Source organism: Alligator mississippiensis, chromosome 3, assembly GCF_030867095.1.
Source record: "Alligator mississippiensis isolate rAllMis1 chromosome 3, rAllMis1, whole genome shotgun sequence".
Lineage (NCBI taxonomy): Eukaryota > Metazoa > Chordata > Crocodylia > Alligatoridae > Alligator > Alligator mississippiensis.
The window spans coordinates 53,037,766-53,052,008 of record NC_081826.1 but is presented as its reverse complement, the minus strand read 5'-3'; positions in this window follow the sequence as shown (position 1 = coordinate 53,052,008).

The window sequence follows — 14,243 nt, the reverse complement described above, 5'->3', positions numbered from 1 at the left end:
CCTACTTTGAACACCTTCAAGAGACATTTTGGATGCTTATCTTGCTGGGATCCTATGATCCCTGCTGACTTCCTGCCCCTGGGGCAGGGGGCTGGACTTGATGATCTTCCAAGGTCCCTTCCAGCCCTAATGTCTATGAATCTATGAAAAATGTGCCTTACATTTAGATTTAGATACGGTTTTGGGTCAGTCTTATTTATTATGACCAAGGTCCTTCCACTGAAAATGCTTTACCTCAAGTACCCAAGAAGTCTAAATGGTGACCATTATTGGTGGCAAATACAAGAACTTACACAGTGCCCTCTTTTTCATTTCCAGGAGCTTTGCCCAGAGGAAAATAGGCAGGTTAGCCAAAGCCCCAAAAACAGTCAGTATGGATGGGGATGTGGTGACCACTATAACAGAGATCCTTTAAAATTACAAAAATCTTCAAACTGGGACAAGAGTTTGAGAAAATTGCTCAGATAAGAAAAATCAAGGCAAGGTCTTTAAAATTATCTCTAGGAAGGGCCTAAATCTATTAGAGTGGGGATGAATGGCATTTTTTTATTTTGATGCTAGAATCTATATCTAAATTATGATTAGAACAAAACATGCCTTTTTATAAGCAAGTTGATATTGAGAAGGAACTCTTGCAGATGACAGGAATAATGTGGGGCGTATTAATTTCAGAGTAAGTTTCCTCCATGTTTTGTATAACTCAGAACAGTTTTTCACATTTTTTCTGTGCCTTTCTGCAGAGCAGAAAAGCAATCAATGGCTCAAGGACTCACAGGGAGAAATGGGATGAAGTGACCATAATGAAGGGGAGAACTGTGAAGACAGCATTGGTGAGTTTCTTACCACTATATCATCACCAGGAGTTTGCCCAGGAACTGGCTGAGGCAGCTTGCTCCAGGACCATGGTTGTCATGGGTGACTTCAATTACCCAGACATCTTGTGGGAGGATCGCTCAGCAAAATCTGAGCGGTCGTAGAGCTTCCTCTCGTGCGTGGATGACCTCTACCTGATTCAAGAAGTCTATGGGCCAACGAGAGGCAAAGCGCTGCTTGACCTGGTACTGGCTACTGGGGATGACCTAGTCAGCGACCTAGTGATTGATGGGAAGCTGGGTGACAGCGACCACGAGCTGATCACCTTCACCATCCGCCGAAAAGCTGGCAAGTCAGTCAGCAACACGCAAGTCCTTGACTTGAGGAAAGCTGACTTTGACAAGCTCAGGAGGCTTGTCAGTGAGGCCCTAAGGGACTGTGACCACAGGGAGAGGGGAGTTCAAGAAGAGTGGTTGCTCCTCAAGGGAGCGATCCTCAATGCACGAACTAAGTCTATTCCATCTCGGAGGAAAGGCAGCAAGAGGGCACAGCAGCCCCCCTGGCTCTCCAGGGACCTAGCAGACCTCCTGAGGCTAAAAAGAAAGGCCTACAAAGGATGGAGGATGGGAGTCACCTCCAAGGAGGATTATTCTGCACTGGTCCGGTCCTGTAGGGAGCAGACCAGGAAAGCCAAGGCTGCAACTGAACTCCAGCTAGCTTCGAGCATCAAGGACAATAAAAAGTCCTTTTTCAGATATGTGGGGAGCCGGAGGAAAAGCAGGGGCAACGTTGGACCCCTGCTGAACCAGATGGGGCAACTGACAACTGACACCCAGGAAAAAGCCAACCTATTAAATAGGTACTTTGCGTCGGTCTTTCATCAGCCCCATGGGACGCCCATGCCCGCTACAGGGCCAGGAAGTCCAGGTGAGGGTGATCCCCTGCCCTCCATTAATGCTGACTTCATGAAGGAACATCTTGAGAAGCTGGATACCTTCAAGTCAGCCGGCCCTGACAATCTTCACCCCAGGGTACTCAAGGAGCTGGCGAGCATCATAGCCCAGCCTCTAGCGCCGATCTTTGAAAACTCTGGGCGCTCTGGTGTAGTGCCCGAAGACTGGAAGAAGGCCAATGTGGTGCCTATCTTCAAGAAAGGGAGGAAAGTGGATCCGGCTAACTATAGGCCCATCAGCCTGACTTCTATCCCGGGGAAGATCTTAGAAAAGTTTATTAAGGAGGCCATCCTTAATGGACTGGCCGACGCCAACATCTTAAGGGATAGCCAGCACGGGTTTGTTGCGGGTAGGTCTTGCTTGACCAATCTCATTTCCTTCTACGACCAGGTGACCTATCACCTGGACAAGGGAGATGAGATTGATGTCATATATCTTGACTTCAAAAAAGCCTTCGATCTGGTGTCCCATGATCGTCTCTTGGAGAAGCTGGCCAATTGTCGCCTTGGGTCCTCCACGATCCACTGGCTGGAAAATTGGCTCCGGGGTCGGACCCAGAGGGTAGTAATTGATGGAAGTCACTCATCGTGGTGTCCTGTGACCAGTGGGGTCCCCCAGGGCTCTGTCCTTGGACCCATACTGTTCAACATCTTCATTAATGATGTGGACACTGGAGTCAGAAGCGGACTGGCCAAGTTTGCCGATGACACCAAACTTTGGGGCAAAGCATCCACACCAGAAGACAGGCAGGTGATCCAGGCTGACCTGGACAGGCTCAGCAAGTGGGCGGACGAGAATCTGATGGTGTTCAACGCCGATAAATGCAAGGTTCTCCACCTTGGGAAGAAAAGCCCGCAGCATCCTTATAGGCTCGGCAGTGCTATGTTGGCTAGCACTATGCAAGAAAGAGACTTGGGGGTCATCATTGACCACAAGATGAACATGAGCCTGCAGTGCGATGCTGCTGTTAGTAAAGCGACCAAAACGCTGGCTTGCTTTCATAGATGCTTCTCAATCAAATCCCGGGACATCATTCTCCCCCTGTACTCGGCCTTAGTGAGGCCGCAGCTGGAGTACTGCGTCCAGTTTTGGGCTCCACAATTCAAAAAGGATGTGGAGAAGCTTGAGAGAGTCCAGAGAAGAGCCACGCGCATGATCAGAAGTCAGGGAAGCAGACCCTACGATGACAGGCTGAGAGCCCTAGGGCTCTTTAGCCTGGAAAAGCGCAGGCTCAGGGGTGATCTGATGGCCACCTACAAGTTTATCAGGGGTGACCACCAGTATCTGGGGGAACGTTTGCTCACCAGAGCGCCCCAAGGGATGACAAGGTTGAATGGTCACAAACTACTAGAAGATCGTTTCAGGCTGGACATAAGGAAGAATTTCTTTACTGTCCGAGCTCCCAAGGTCTGGAACAGCCTGCCACCGGAGGTGGTTCAAGCGCCTACATTGAACACCTTCAAGAGCAAACTGGATGCTTATCTTGCTGGGATCCTATGACCCCAGCTGACTTCCTGCCCTTTGGGCGTGGGGCTGGACTCAATGATCTTCCAAGGTCCCTTCCAGCCCTAATGTCTATAAAATCTATGAAATCACTAAGTGTTGAAAGTATTCAGCCTGTATCTGAAAAGTTCAGTTCTACTTGTATGATATATTCAAATCTGAATTAAAAAAAGACTAAATTAATAGTTTGGGAAATAACTTCCTCAAGCATTTGAGGCAGGAGCAAATGCAGATTATGAGTTAGTACTGAGGCAGGCAAGGTTCTTTGGGTAGATGTGATATTTTTATTAAACCAACTAAATAGTTGGGAAAAAAAAGTTCTTAGCAAGCTTTTGGGCGCAGTCACCCTTTGTCAGGCATAGGGAGTCTCTTCTAGTCTGAGACGCCGAGGAGTTAGGACTGATACCCTGTAAAATTCAGATGAGCTCCATCTTCCTGCAGTAAATTAGCATGAAGCTAACTGCTGCCTCCATGTGTTCTAGCTGAAGGACATTTTAAAGGCAAAAAACACTGAGATGTATCTGTCACTATATTTCGGGATTGTTTTACAAGCTGTTGTGAACCAATTTTACTGAACTAAAATAGTTGTGTTAAATTCAGTGCCCCTCCCCCCCCCTTCTGGGGGGTTGTTTATTTCGTTAAAAAGTGCCTGAAATAGATTTAACATCATCTGAAACTGAGTCAAGTCCCTCAGGTTCCTCACTCCTAGTTGGTTAAAGAGTAACTTACCCTGTTTGCTTTAAAGGAAATAACTATTCTCCCTCCAGTATTCACATCCTGCTTTACCAGAAGTGGGTCAGCAATTAATTAATTCCATGGTCTTGAAAAAAATGGGTTACATACTTCCCCATTTTGAACATCAATGTGCATTTTCTTGAGTCAGCTTTAAATAATAGGCCAGGCATTAAGCCTGAACTCTGCAAGACATGTATAGTTAGTAGCTCCAGATCCAAGGCCTCTAAATGTTGGGGCATCCTCAGGCGCTCAAGTTTCTGTAGAATTTTACACTGCCACACACTTGTCCCTTGTAATAAAGGAAAGAGGGGACAATGACATGTCCCTGTACTCCAGTGACCCCTATTGAATGACTGGGAGCTTGGTGCCATAGGCAGCCTGATGTGGGTCAAAGCCTAACTTTCACTAGGCATCATACCAGCACCCAAGGACCCTAAGATTAATGAAGCATGAAGGGGACTTAAAACTATCTTATTTCTTGGCACTCTTACCCTACTAAAATCTTATGACAAACCCAGTTGAACTGGACCTGAAGTTGTGGCCATTCAAACAATTCAGAATTCCTGATAGGTTACTAGCAGCACCTAAACTAAGAAGTTTAAAAGTCATCATTGTTTCATTGCTGATCATTTTAGCAGAAATATCCCACTAAAAGCTTTTCACACAAACCCATGCAGCCTCACACATCACCTCAAGTGTCTCCTTTTCCTCTGATAGTTTCTCCAGTGAAGCTATGTCATGGCAATATAAATATGTGCAGTGTATTGGAAACCAAAAATGGGGATGGAGAGTGTAAAGTAAATATAAATGTGCTATATGAACAATATCTGCTATTTTATGACCTATGCCACTCAAGCAATATTGAACTGTAATTTCAGATCTATCAAATACAACTGCTATACGTGCTGGATTTTATTACTGTTAATTTACAACTATCTTATTTTTAAATTCAAAGCAAATACTTTCTAATTTTCAGTTTGCTACACCAAGGATCTACACAGTTCAGGGAAGTTACAGAATAAGTTATGTCCTCCTTGCCATAGGGCATGGAGGTCTCAGTGATCCCAGCTTGCTGGGTTGCCTGCTTTGAGCCTCTCCTTATACTCAGTTTCCACTGTTTCAAGTATATCTCAGTTTTTTTCAGTTTATTGTCATTGGTTCTAAAAATAGATCTAACGTTTGACCAAAATCCACACTCCTGACATCCTAACTTAGACATGTCACTTAGACCCTAATCAGAAATACCACTGGCTTGCCAAGGCACAGGCACACCTATTTATGCCTCTGGAGTACCCCTCCATAAAAATGCTTTTAATGTCCTCACACAATACTTGATGGTTTCTCAAATCAAGCAAGTGAGAACCAGGAGTGACAGACTGAACAGAACCTTATCAACAGAGGTTAACCATGAGATCTTTCCTGAAGCTAGCTGAAGAACCACTGTTAAGAACTGAATATTAAATCTTACTAGTCTAATTATTTCCTTTTGGTTCTTCAACTACTTTTTGTTCTTCTACAAAAGTGCTGGAAAGACTGCAGGGTTATTTTTTTGTGCATTTTTGCAGGGTGATGGGTAGAAGGAGATTATATTTTTGCTTCCATTCTATCTTGCAATTTTTCACAGTCCTGTTTCCAAAATCATAGGAAACTCGCTATTGACTGTAATAATTTAATCACTCCATTTTGCTATGAAACTACTGAGACAGTAATTAACACCGACTTTCCCATTTAGTTTTTTACTATGAATGACAATGACATCTACTTCATCAGTCTATGTGCTGGATCACCAGAGTCTGTGCCCATGTGTGCACTACTTCACCAGTCTGTGCACATGAATGCTACTTTCCCAGTCTGTGTGCTACTTCACCAAAGTCTGTGTGTGCACGCGTGCGTGCATGTGCTAATTCACCAGAATCTGTGTTTGCGTGCATGTGTGCTATTTCACCAGTCTATGTGCACGCGTGTGCTCCTTTACCAGTGTGTGTGTGTGTGTGTGTGTGTGTGTGTGTGTGTGTGTGTGTGTGTGAAGGAGAGAAAGTATGTCTCCACGTTAGCCTGGAATTTGGCTGCTGGCAGTCAACTTCATTTAGTGATGCTTACCATTCCATAAAACTAGACTTGCACCACTGTCTTTTATTATACTGTAGGGAAACAGGAACTATATTGAATAAAATATTTTGCCCTGGCACACATAACATTGTTGCTTATTTTCAATCAGATGACTTCTGCTGGTCCAGCTGACATAGCATATAATTAAGTATATTAATTATACTTAATATAATATACTTATGTACCAAGTATATAATTAAGACAAAACAAATTCCAGATGAGCTGAAGTGACTCAGTTGTGTTTGATGTACCTCCAAGAAGTGCTGAGAGGAAACGCAACTGTAAACCACCTTCATATTTGCCTGATCCTGGAGCCATCAAGTACCCACCCCATCCTTAGCACAAGTCAGAGCACGCTGAAGTCTGCTTGTTCTTGCATAGATTTCCAGAGGATTTGTACATGCAATCTGGGAACCAGCCAGCCACAGGGGCTTTCTGGCTATGTTTCTAATGCTATACAGTGCTCTAGAACTTAGTACAGATTTTCTCAGACAGCAGCAGTTTGATAACTGTCATTCTCTGACCGTTATTCTCTGAAAATGGGATGCTAAATTTCTTATTTATTAATGTATTGATGTAGCTAATAAGTGCCTCTAAGAAGTTACGTTCTAAGACTAATAATATCAAGCTTTTATACAGCTCTTGTTTCAGTAGTTTTCAGAAGACTTTACAAAGGAAGTTAGTATCATTCTCCCCCATTTAATAGATGGAGAAACTGAGGCACAGACCATGGAAGTGATTGCTTGAGGTTACCCAACACAACATTAGCAGAGTCAAAAATAAAATCTTTGTCTTCTGAGTACCGATCAAGTATTCTATCCACTAAGCCCTGCTGCCTCTATAATGAGAAACATAATTCTTCACTATGACATTTACAAATAATGATTGATACCGTGGTGTTCAAGGTAATGCTGTATGCTAGATGCAGGGAGGTGGTAATCTGAACAGTGACCATTGTTTTGAAACATCCTAATACCCTCCATGGACTATACAGTGACTTGGGCCAGACTGCAAGGAAATAACTGGGAAAGCTGTGTTGGATCTTATCGTGCATCTCTGGTAGAGTCAGAAATATGCTTTGATGAAAGTGATGATTCAGCGGGAGATCAAGATTCTAGATTTCAACAAATAATAAAAACAGAAGACAAATAGATCATAGATGTATATAATATGTATATGTTAAGGAAAGCTACGCATCCCTGCAAGCTGATATTGGCAACCAGGGTGGATGGCTGGAGACCCTCTGGGTTAAAATCCATGGGGAACAAGGCACAGGGGACACAATGGTGGGAGTCTATTACAGACCTCCCACCCAAAGTCCTGAGCTAGACCAGGAGTTTGCCCAGGAACTGGCTGAGGCAGCTTGCTCCAGGACCATGGTTGTCATGGGTGACTTCAATTACCCAGACATCTTGTGGGAGGATCGCTCAGCAAAATCTGAGCGGTCATAGAGCTTCCTCTCGTGCGTGGATGACCTCTACCTGACTCAAGAAGTCTATGGGCCAACAAGAGGCAAAGCGCTGCTCGACCTGGTGCTGGCTACTGGGGATGACCTAGTTGGCGACCTAGTGATCGATGGGAAGCTGGGTGACAGTGACCACAAGCTGATCACCTTCACCATCCGCCGAAAAGCTGGCAAGTCAGTCAGCAACACGGAAGTCCTTGACTTGAGGAAAGCCAACTTTGACAAGCTCAGGAGGCCTGTCAGTGAGGCCCTAAGGGACTGTGACCACAGGGAGAGGGGAGCTCAAGAAGAGTGGTTGCTCCTCAAGGGAGCAATCCTCAATGCACAAATTAAGTCTATTCCATCTCGGAGGAAAGGCAGCAAGAGGGCACAGCAGCCCCCCTGGCTCTCCAGGGACCTAGCAGACCTCCTGAGGCTAAAAAGAAAGGCCTACAAAGGATGGAGGATGGGAGTCACCTCCAAGGAGGATTATTCTGCACTGGTCCGGTCCTGTAGGGAGCAGACCAGGAAAGCCAAGGCTGCAACTGAACTCCAGCTAGCTTCGAGCATCAAGGACAATAAAAAGTCCTTTTTCAGATATGTGGGGAGCCGGAGGAAAAGCAGGGGCAATGTTGGACCCCTGCTGAACCAGATGGGGCAACTGACAACTGACGCCCAGGAAAAAGCCAACCTATTAAATAGGTACTTTGTGTCGGTCTTTCATCAGCCCCATGGGACGCCCATGCACGCTACTGGGCTGGGAAGTCCGGGTGAGGGTGATCCCCTGCCCTCCATTAATGCTGACTTCGTGAAGGAACATCTTGAGAAGCTGGATACCTTCAAGTCAGCCGGCCCTGACAATCTTCACCCCAGGGTACTCAAGGAGCTGGCGAGCATCATAGCCCAGCCTCTAGCGCCGATCTTTGAAAACTCTTGGCGCTCTGGTGTAGTGCCCGAAGACTGGAAGAAGGCCAATGTGGTGCCTATCTTCAAGAAAGGGAGGAAAGTGGATCCGGCTAACTATAGGCCCATCAGCCTGACTTCTATTCCAGGGAAGATCTTAGAAAAGTTTATTAAGGAGGCCATCCTTAATGGACTGGCCGACGCCAACATCTTAAGGGATAGCCAGCACGGGTTTGTTGCGGGTAGGTCTTGCTTGACCAATCTCATTTCCTTCTACGACCAGGTGACCTATCACCTGGACAAGGGAGATGAGATTGATGTCATATATCTTGACTTCAAAAAAGCCTTCGATCTGGTGTTCGATGATCGTCTCTTGGAGAAACTGGTCAATTGTTGCCTTGGGTCCCCCACGATCCACTGGCTGGAAAATTGGCTCCAGGGTCAGACCCAGAGGGTAGTAATTGATGGAAGTCACTCATCGTGGTGTCCTGTGACCAGTGGGGTCCCCCAGGGCTCTGTCCTTGGACCCATACTGTTCAACATCCTCATTAATGATGTGGACACTGGAGTCAGAAGTGGACTGGCCAAGTTTGCCGATGACACCAAACTTTGGGGCAAAGCATCCACACCAGAAGACAGGCGGATGATCCAGGCTGACCTGGACAGGCTCAGCAAGTGGGCGGACGAGAATCTGATGGTGTTCAACGCCGATAAATGCAAGGTTCTCCACCTTGGGAAGAAAAGCCCGCAGCATCCTTATAGGTTCGGCAGTGCTATGTTGGCTAGCACTATGGAAGAAAGAGACTTGGGGGTCATCATTGACCACAAGATGAACTTGAGCCTGCAGTGCGATGCTGCAGCTAGTAAAGCGACCAAAACGCTGGCTTGCATCCATAGATGCTTCTCAAGCAAATCCCGGGACGTCATTCTCCCCCTGTACTCGGCCTTAGTGAGGCCGCAGCTGGAGTACTGCGTCCAGTTTTGGGCTCCACAATTCAAAAAGGATGTGGAGAAGCTTGAGAGAGTCCAGAGAAGAGCCACGCGCATGATCAGAAGTCAGGGAAGCAGACCCTACGATGACAGGCTGAGAGCCCTGGGGCTCTTTAGCCTGGAAAAGCGCAGGCTCAGGGGTGATCTGATGGCCACCTACAAGTTTATAAGGGGTGACCACCAGTATCTGGGGGAACGTTTGTTCACCAAAGCGCCCCAAGGGATGACAAGGTCAAATGGTCACAAACTACTAGAAGATCGTTTCAGGCTGGACATAAGGAAGAATTTCTTTACTGTCCGAGCCCCCAAGGTCTGGAACAGCCTGCCACCGGAGGTGGTTCAAGCGCCTTCATTGAACACCTTCAAGATGAAACTGGATGCTTATCTTGCTGGGATCCTATGACCCCAGCTGACTTCCTGCCCTTTGGGCGGGGGGCTGTACTCGATGATCTTCCGAGGTCCCTTCCAGCCCTAATGTCTATGAAATCTATGAAATATTTTCAGAGATGGAACAAGCAGTCCAGGAAGGATTGAGGAGAGGTGGAAATGGAAATAGCTGCAAAGGAAAGATAAGATTGCAGAATACATATAAGGCCCATGGTGTAGCTAGAGATGAGGCAGCTAATAGGAAAAAGAAGCTTTGGAATGAGACATAGGCAAGTGCTGTCCTTTCTTTGTATTTAAGTCATCATTAGCCAGTGAGCCTATTCAATCATAGAATCATAGAAGTAGGGTCAGAAGGGACCTTGTAGATCTTCAAGTCTGACCTCCTGCCTAAGCAGGAGGAAAACTGGGCTCAAATGACCCCAGCCAGGTAGGCATCAAGCCTCTTCTTAAAGACCCCCAGGGTAGGAGCCAGCACCACTTTCCTTGGAAGTTGGTTCCAGATCCTAGCTGCCCTAACTGTGAAGTAGTTCTTACAGATGTCTAATCTAAACCTACTCTCCAACAACATGTGGCCGTTATTCCTTGTTATCCTGGGGGGCGCTAGGGGAAACAAGGTCTCCCCCAAACCCTTCTGGTCCCCCCTAGTGAGTTTATAGATGGTCACCAGGTCCCCCCTCATCCTTCTCTTGTGAAGGCTGAACAGGTTCAGGTCCTGTAGCCTCTCATTGTAGGGTCTGCCCTGCTGTCCCCAGATCATGCGGGTGGCCCTCCTCTGGACCCTCTCAATGTTGTCCACATCCCTCTTGAAGTGGGGTGCCCAGAACTGGACACAGTACTCTAGCTGTGGCCTGACCAGTGTCACCTAGAGGGGGAGGATCACCTCCTTGGCCCTACTTGAGATGCACCTGTGGATGCACAATAAGGTCCGGTTAGCCCTGCCAACCGTGACCTCGCATTGCTGGCCCACGTTCATCTTGGAGTCAATAATGACTCCAAGATCCCTTTCTGCCTCCATGCTCTCAAGAAGGGAGTTTCCCACCTTATAAGTGTGCTGCTGGTTACTACTGCCCAAGTGCAGCACCCTGCACTTGTCTGTATTAAAACGCATCCTGTTTTTGTTAGCCCACCCCTGTAACCTATCCAGGTCTTGCTGCAGTCTTTCCCTCCCTACTAGTGTGCCCACCTCACCCCAAATTTTGGTATCATCAGCAAATTTAAACAGGCTGCTTTTCACCCCGTCGTCCAAATCGCTGATAAAGAAATTGAACAGTGCGGGCAATTTGAACAATTTGCAATCCATCTGACCATGTAGGCATCAATGCCACAGTCGCCTAGTTTTTTAATGAGGATGGGGTGGTCGACAGCAAGGCCTTTGACACTGAAGTCCAGAAAGACTACATCCATGGCAACACCTGCATCCAATGCTTTTGTGACCTGATCGTAAAAGGCAATCAGATTGGTTTGACATGACCTGCCCCTAATGAAACCGTGCTGGTTGCCCTTGAGCATCATTCCCGGTGCCGGCCCATCACAGATGTGCTCCTTGATGATCTTCTCAAAGAGTTTCCCCAGGACTGAGGTAAGACTGATGGGCCTATAGTTGCCTGGGTCCTCCCTTCTCCCTTTTTTAAAGATGGGGACCACATTGGCTATCTTCCAATCATCTGGCACCTGGTCCGAGCACCACGAGCGCTCGTAAAGCTGTGCCAAGGGCCCTGCAATAACCCCTGCTAGCTCCCTCAACACCCTGGGGTGGAGAGCATCTGGACCTGCTGATTTGAACACGTCCAGCCCTGCCAGAAGCACTCTAATCCGGTCCGCCTCAATAATTATGGTATTGAGCAATTGTAAAAAAAGAATGCAGGTATGTTATGAAATCAAAGTCCCAGAGGAATGGAGGGATGTTGAGTATAACTAGTATTTTTTGTTTGTTTGTTTTAAAATTTTCTTGAATTTGTTTTCATTGGTTCTGAGGTTGTGCCATTCTGTTCTGAGGTCACATTTCGAGCTTTGGTTCTCACAGGGGCCAGAGCAGTCAGCCAGCCAACACAGCAAGAATATCACTGCAGCTCACTCAGCAGCCTTGCAGGTTCTCTGGTGGCCTGTAGGTGTTGGGGAGGAATGTTGCTGACCATGTCTTCCTAGAAAAGGTAGGCAAGATGATGGGTGTAATGAATGGCTCTGGCTGACCCAGACAATCAAATTCATCAAAGAAAAGGACAGCAAAAAGGCAGCAAGGTGTTTAGTGTTAAGACGGATATTACAGTGAGGAGTTAAAGTTAAATCTCCTTAAGACTTCTCCATTTTCATAAAAAAAACTTAAATCCCACAATATTTAAGTACTAAACAGAAATAGCATATATGTGCTTCCAGCTCTAAATGCAAGATTGGTATGTAGCACAGCAGCATGCCTCAATAGCCTCAATTCATCAACCCGTCCCAAACTCTGACAATGACAAAGGTAAAAAAAAGAGATGCTCAAATAAATTGAAGAATTATGACTAAAAAACAAAAACAAAACTAGATTGTAATCCACAAATTCTGGAAGAAATCCAGAATAATGTTTGACAGCAATACTGACAAAAGAACAAAAGTCCATTTCTATGGCAAGATAGTTCATGGAGACAAATGTGCTAAATTTAGAAAGGCAGTGACATGATCCAGGAAGCAGCAGACCAATGAACCTTACTTCATTATCTTGTAAATTAATTGGAACAATAATTAGAGTTAAAGCTGTAAAAGCCATAGCTGAATGTGATGGGGAAAAAACCCAGATGCTTTTGAAAAGGAAATTTGAGAGTATCACTTAAGTAGCTAGAGATAAGAGTTGACTTGTCCTTCAAGGTGGGGAGGAGAAAGAAAAAGCTTTTGATCAAGTGATTATTGAGAACAGTATTTGGTCTTATTAGCATTTATAACTGCTAGAGGGGGAATACTCAATTATCTAGGTTGTAGGAATATTACAAGTGGAATTCCCTGAGAGTTTTAAGATGGTCATTAACATATTTAACAATCCTGAAGAGGGTTTTAGTAATGCAGCAAGTTATACCATCACTTTAGAAGTTATTCAGGTGAGTTTTGATTAAGATGAGTAGCTAACTCATTAGTTTCCCACAAAACCAGACATATGAGCATCATAAAGGCAGGAAAATTTCAATGTCAGTTACAAGGAATAATTTGGGTTACTCATACATTTCACAGAACACAAAGTCTACAGTAACCAGGCCAGAGAGCTGGAAAAAATGGAAGAATTTGTATATTAGTCAGAAAACAACTTACTGTCCTGTTATCTATTGTAGTTTCCTCAAACCCTTGGCCCAGCCTGGAGGCTATTTCTAATGGAGCTTTCAGGTGTGTTGTTATCACATTCTTCATCTGTACTGATGATCAAACTGAGCTTGGCTAGGCTGCCTGGTTTCCTCATGGCAAGCCCCAGAGGCATAACTAAGAACCTTTGCACCCTGAGTAGAGGTGAGAAGGGGCAACGAGGGTAGCAAATGTCATAGATGCCACACACTTCCCTGCAAATGAGATGTTATTGTTGCTGTTGCTGCTGTGTTGTGGGCTACTGCTGTTGTGGCACAGGCACCCCCTCTAAATTAGCACCTGGGCTGATGCCCTGATCACCCACTCCTAGTCATGCTGCTGGCAAACCCGTGCCTGAGAAGCAGTGAAGTCATCTAGGATCTCAGTTTTAGAGTGAAATATGAGTTCTTGCTGGCAATGGAAGATGGGTGGCTTAGAAGCATATAATGGAGAAAGTAGGAAGACATAGAGACAAGACAAACTCTGGTTCTAAAAACAGAAAACCATATCTCTAGTCACTTACATCAGAAAAATAAATTACTTTGTTTTCCAAAGGCTTTTCTAGGCTTTTAAAAAAAGATATTTTCTCTACATTACACTAGAGTGGGAGGTCAGGAAAGCACAAGCATGCTTAAGTGTTATAACATGGGAACTTCTGACATTTTAGCATAAGCATACAGTATTTGGAGCAGGTTTCTCCCTAAGCTTAGCTCAACCAGTCTGTCTTAATGACAGGCCTGTTGCACAGGCTAGTTTTAAATTGTGTTCCAGTGTTTGTGCATAATTTATATTTCAGTCAAAATTCCCCATAAGGCACTGGACAGGGTTGCCTTGATGACAGCTGTATCACAGAATTGAGGAGAGGTTTAAGTTAGATGAGTTTGTCCCAAAGTACTTCAATTACACATGAAGTTGTATTTTGTCATGCAGCTGAGCAGTCTGCTCCTTGTGTGCTGTCATAGCTCCTACATTAGTGACAGAAGTCAGCTGTCACTGAAGCACTTCTTTTTATGTCTGTTAATGGAGAGAAAGGTTCTGTTCCAGGCTGGGCAAACAGGACTGTTTTTAGGAGGTTCCTCACAGATGCACCTGTGCCAGCC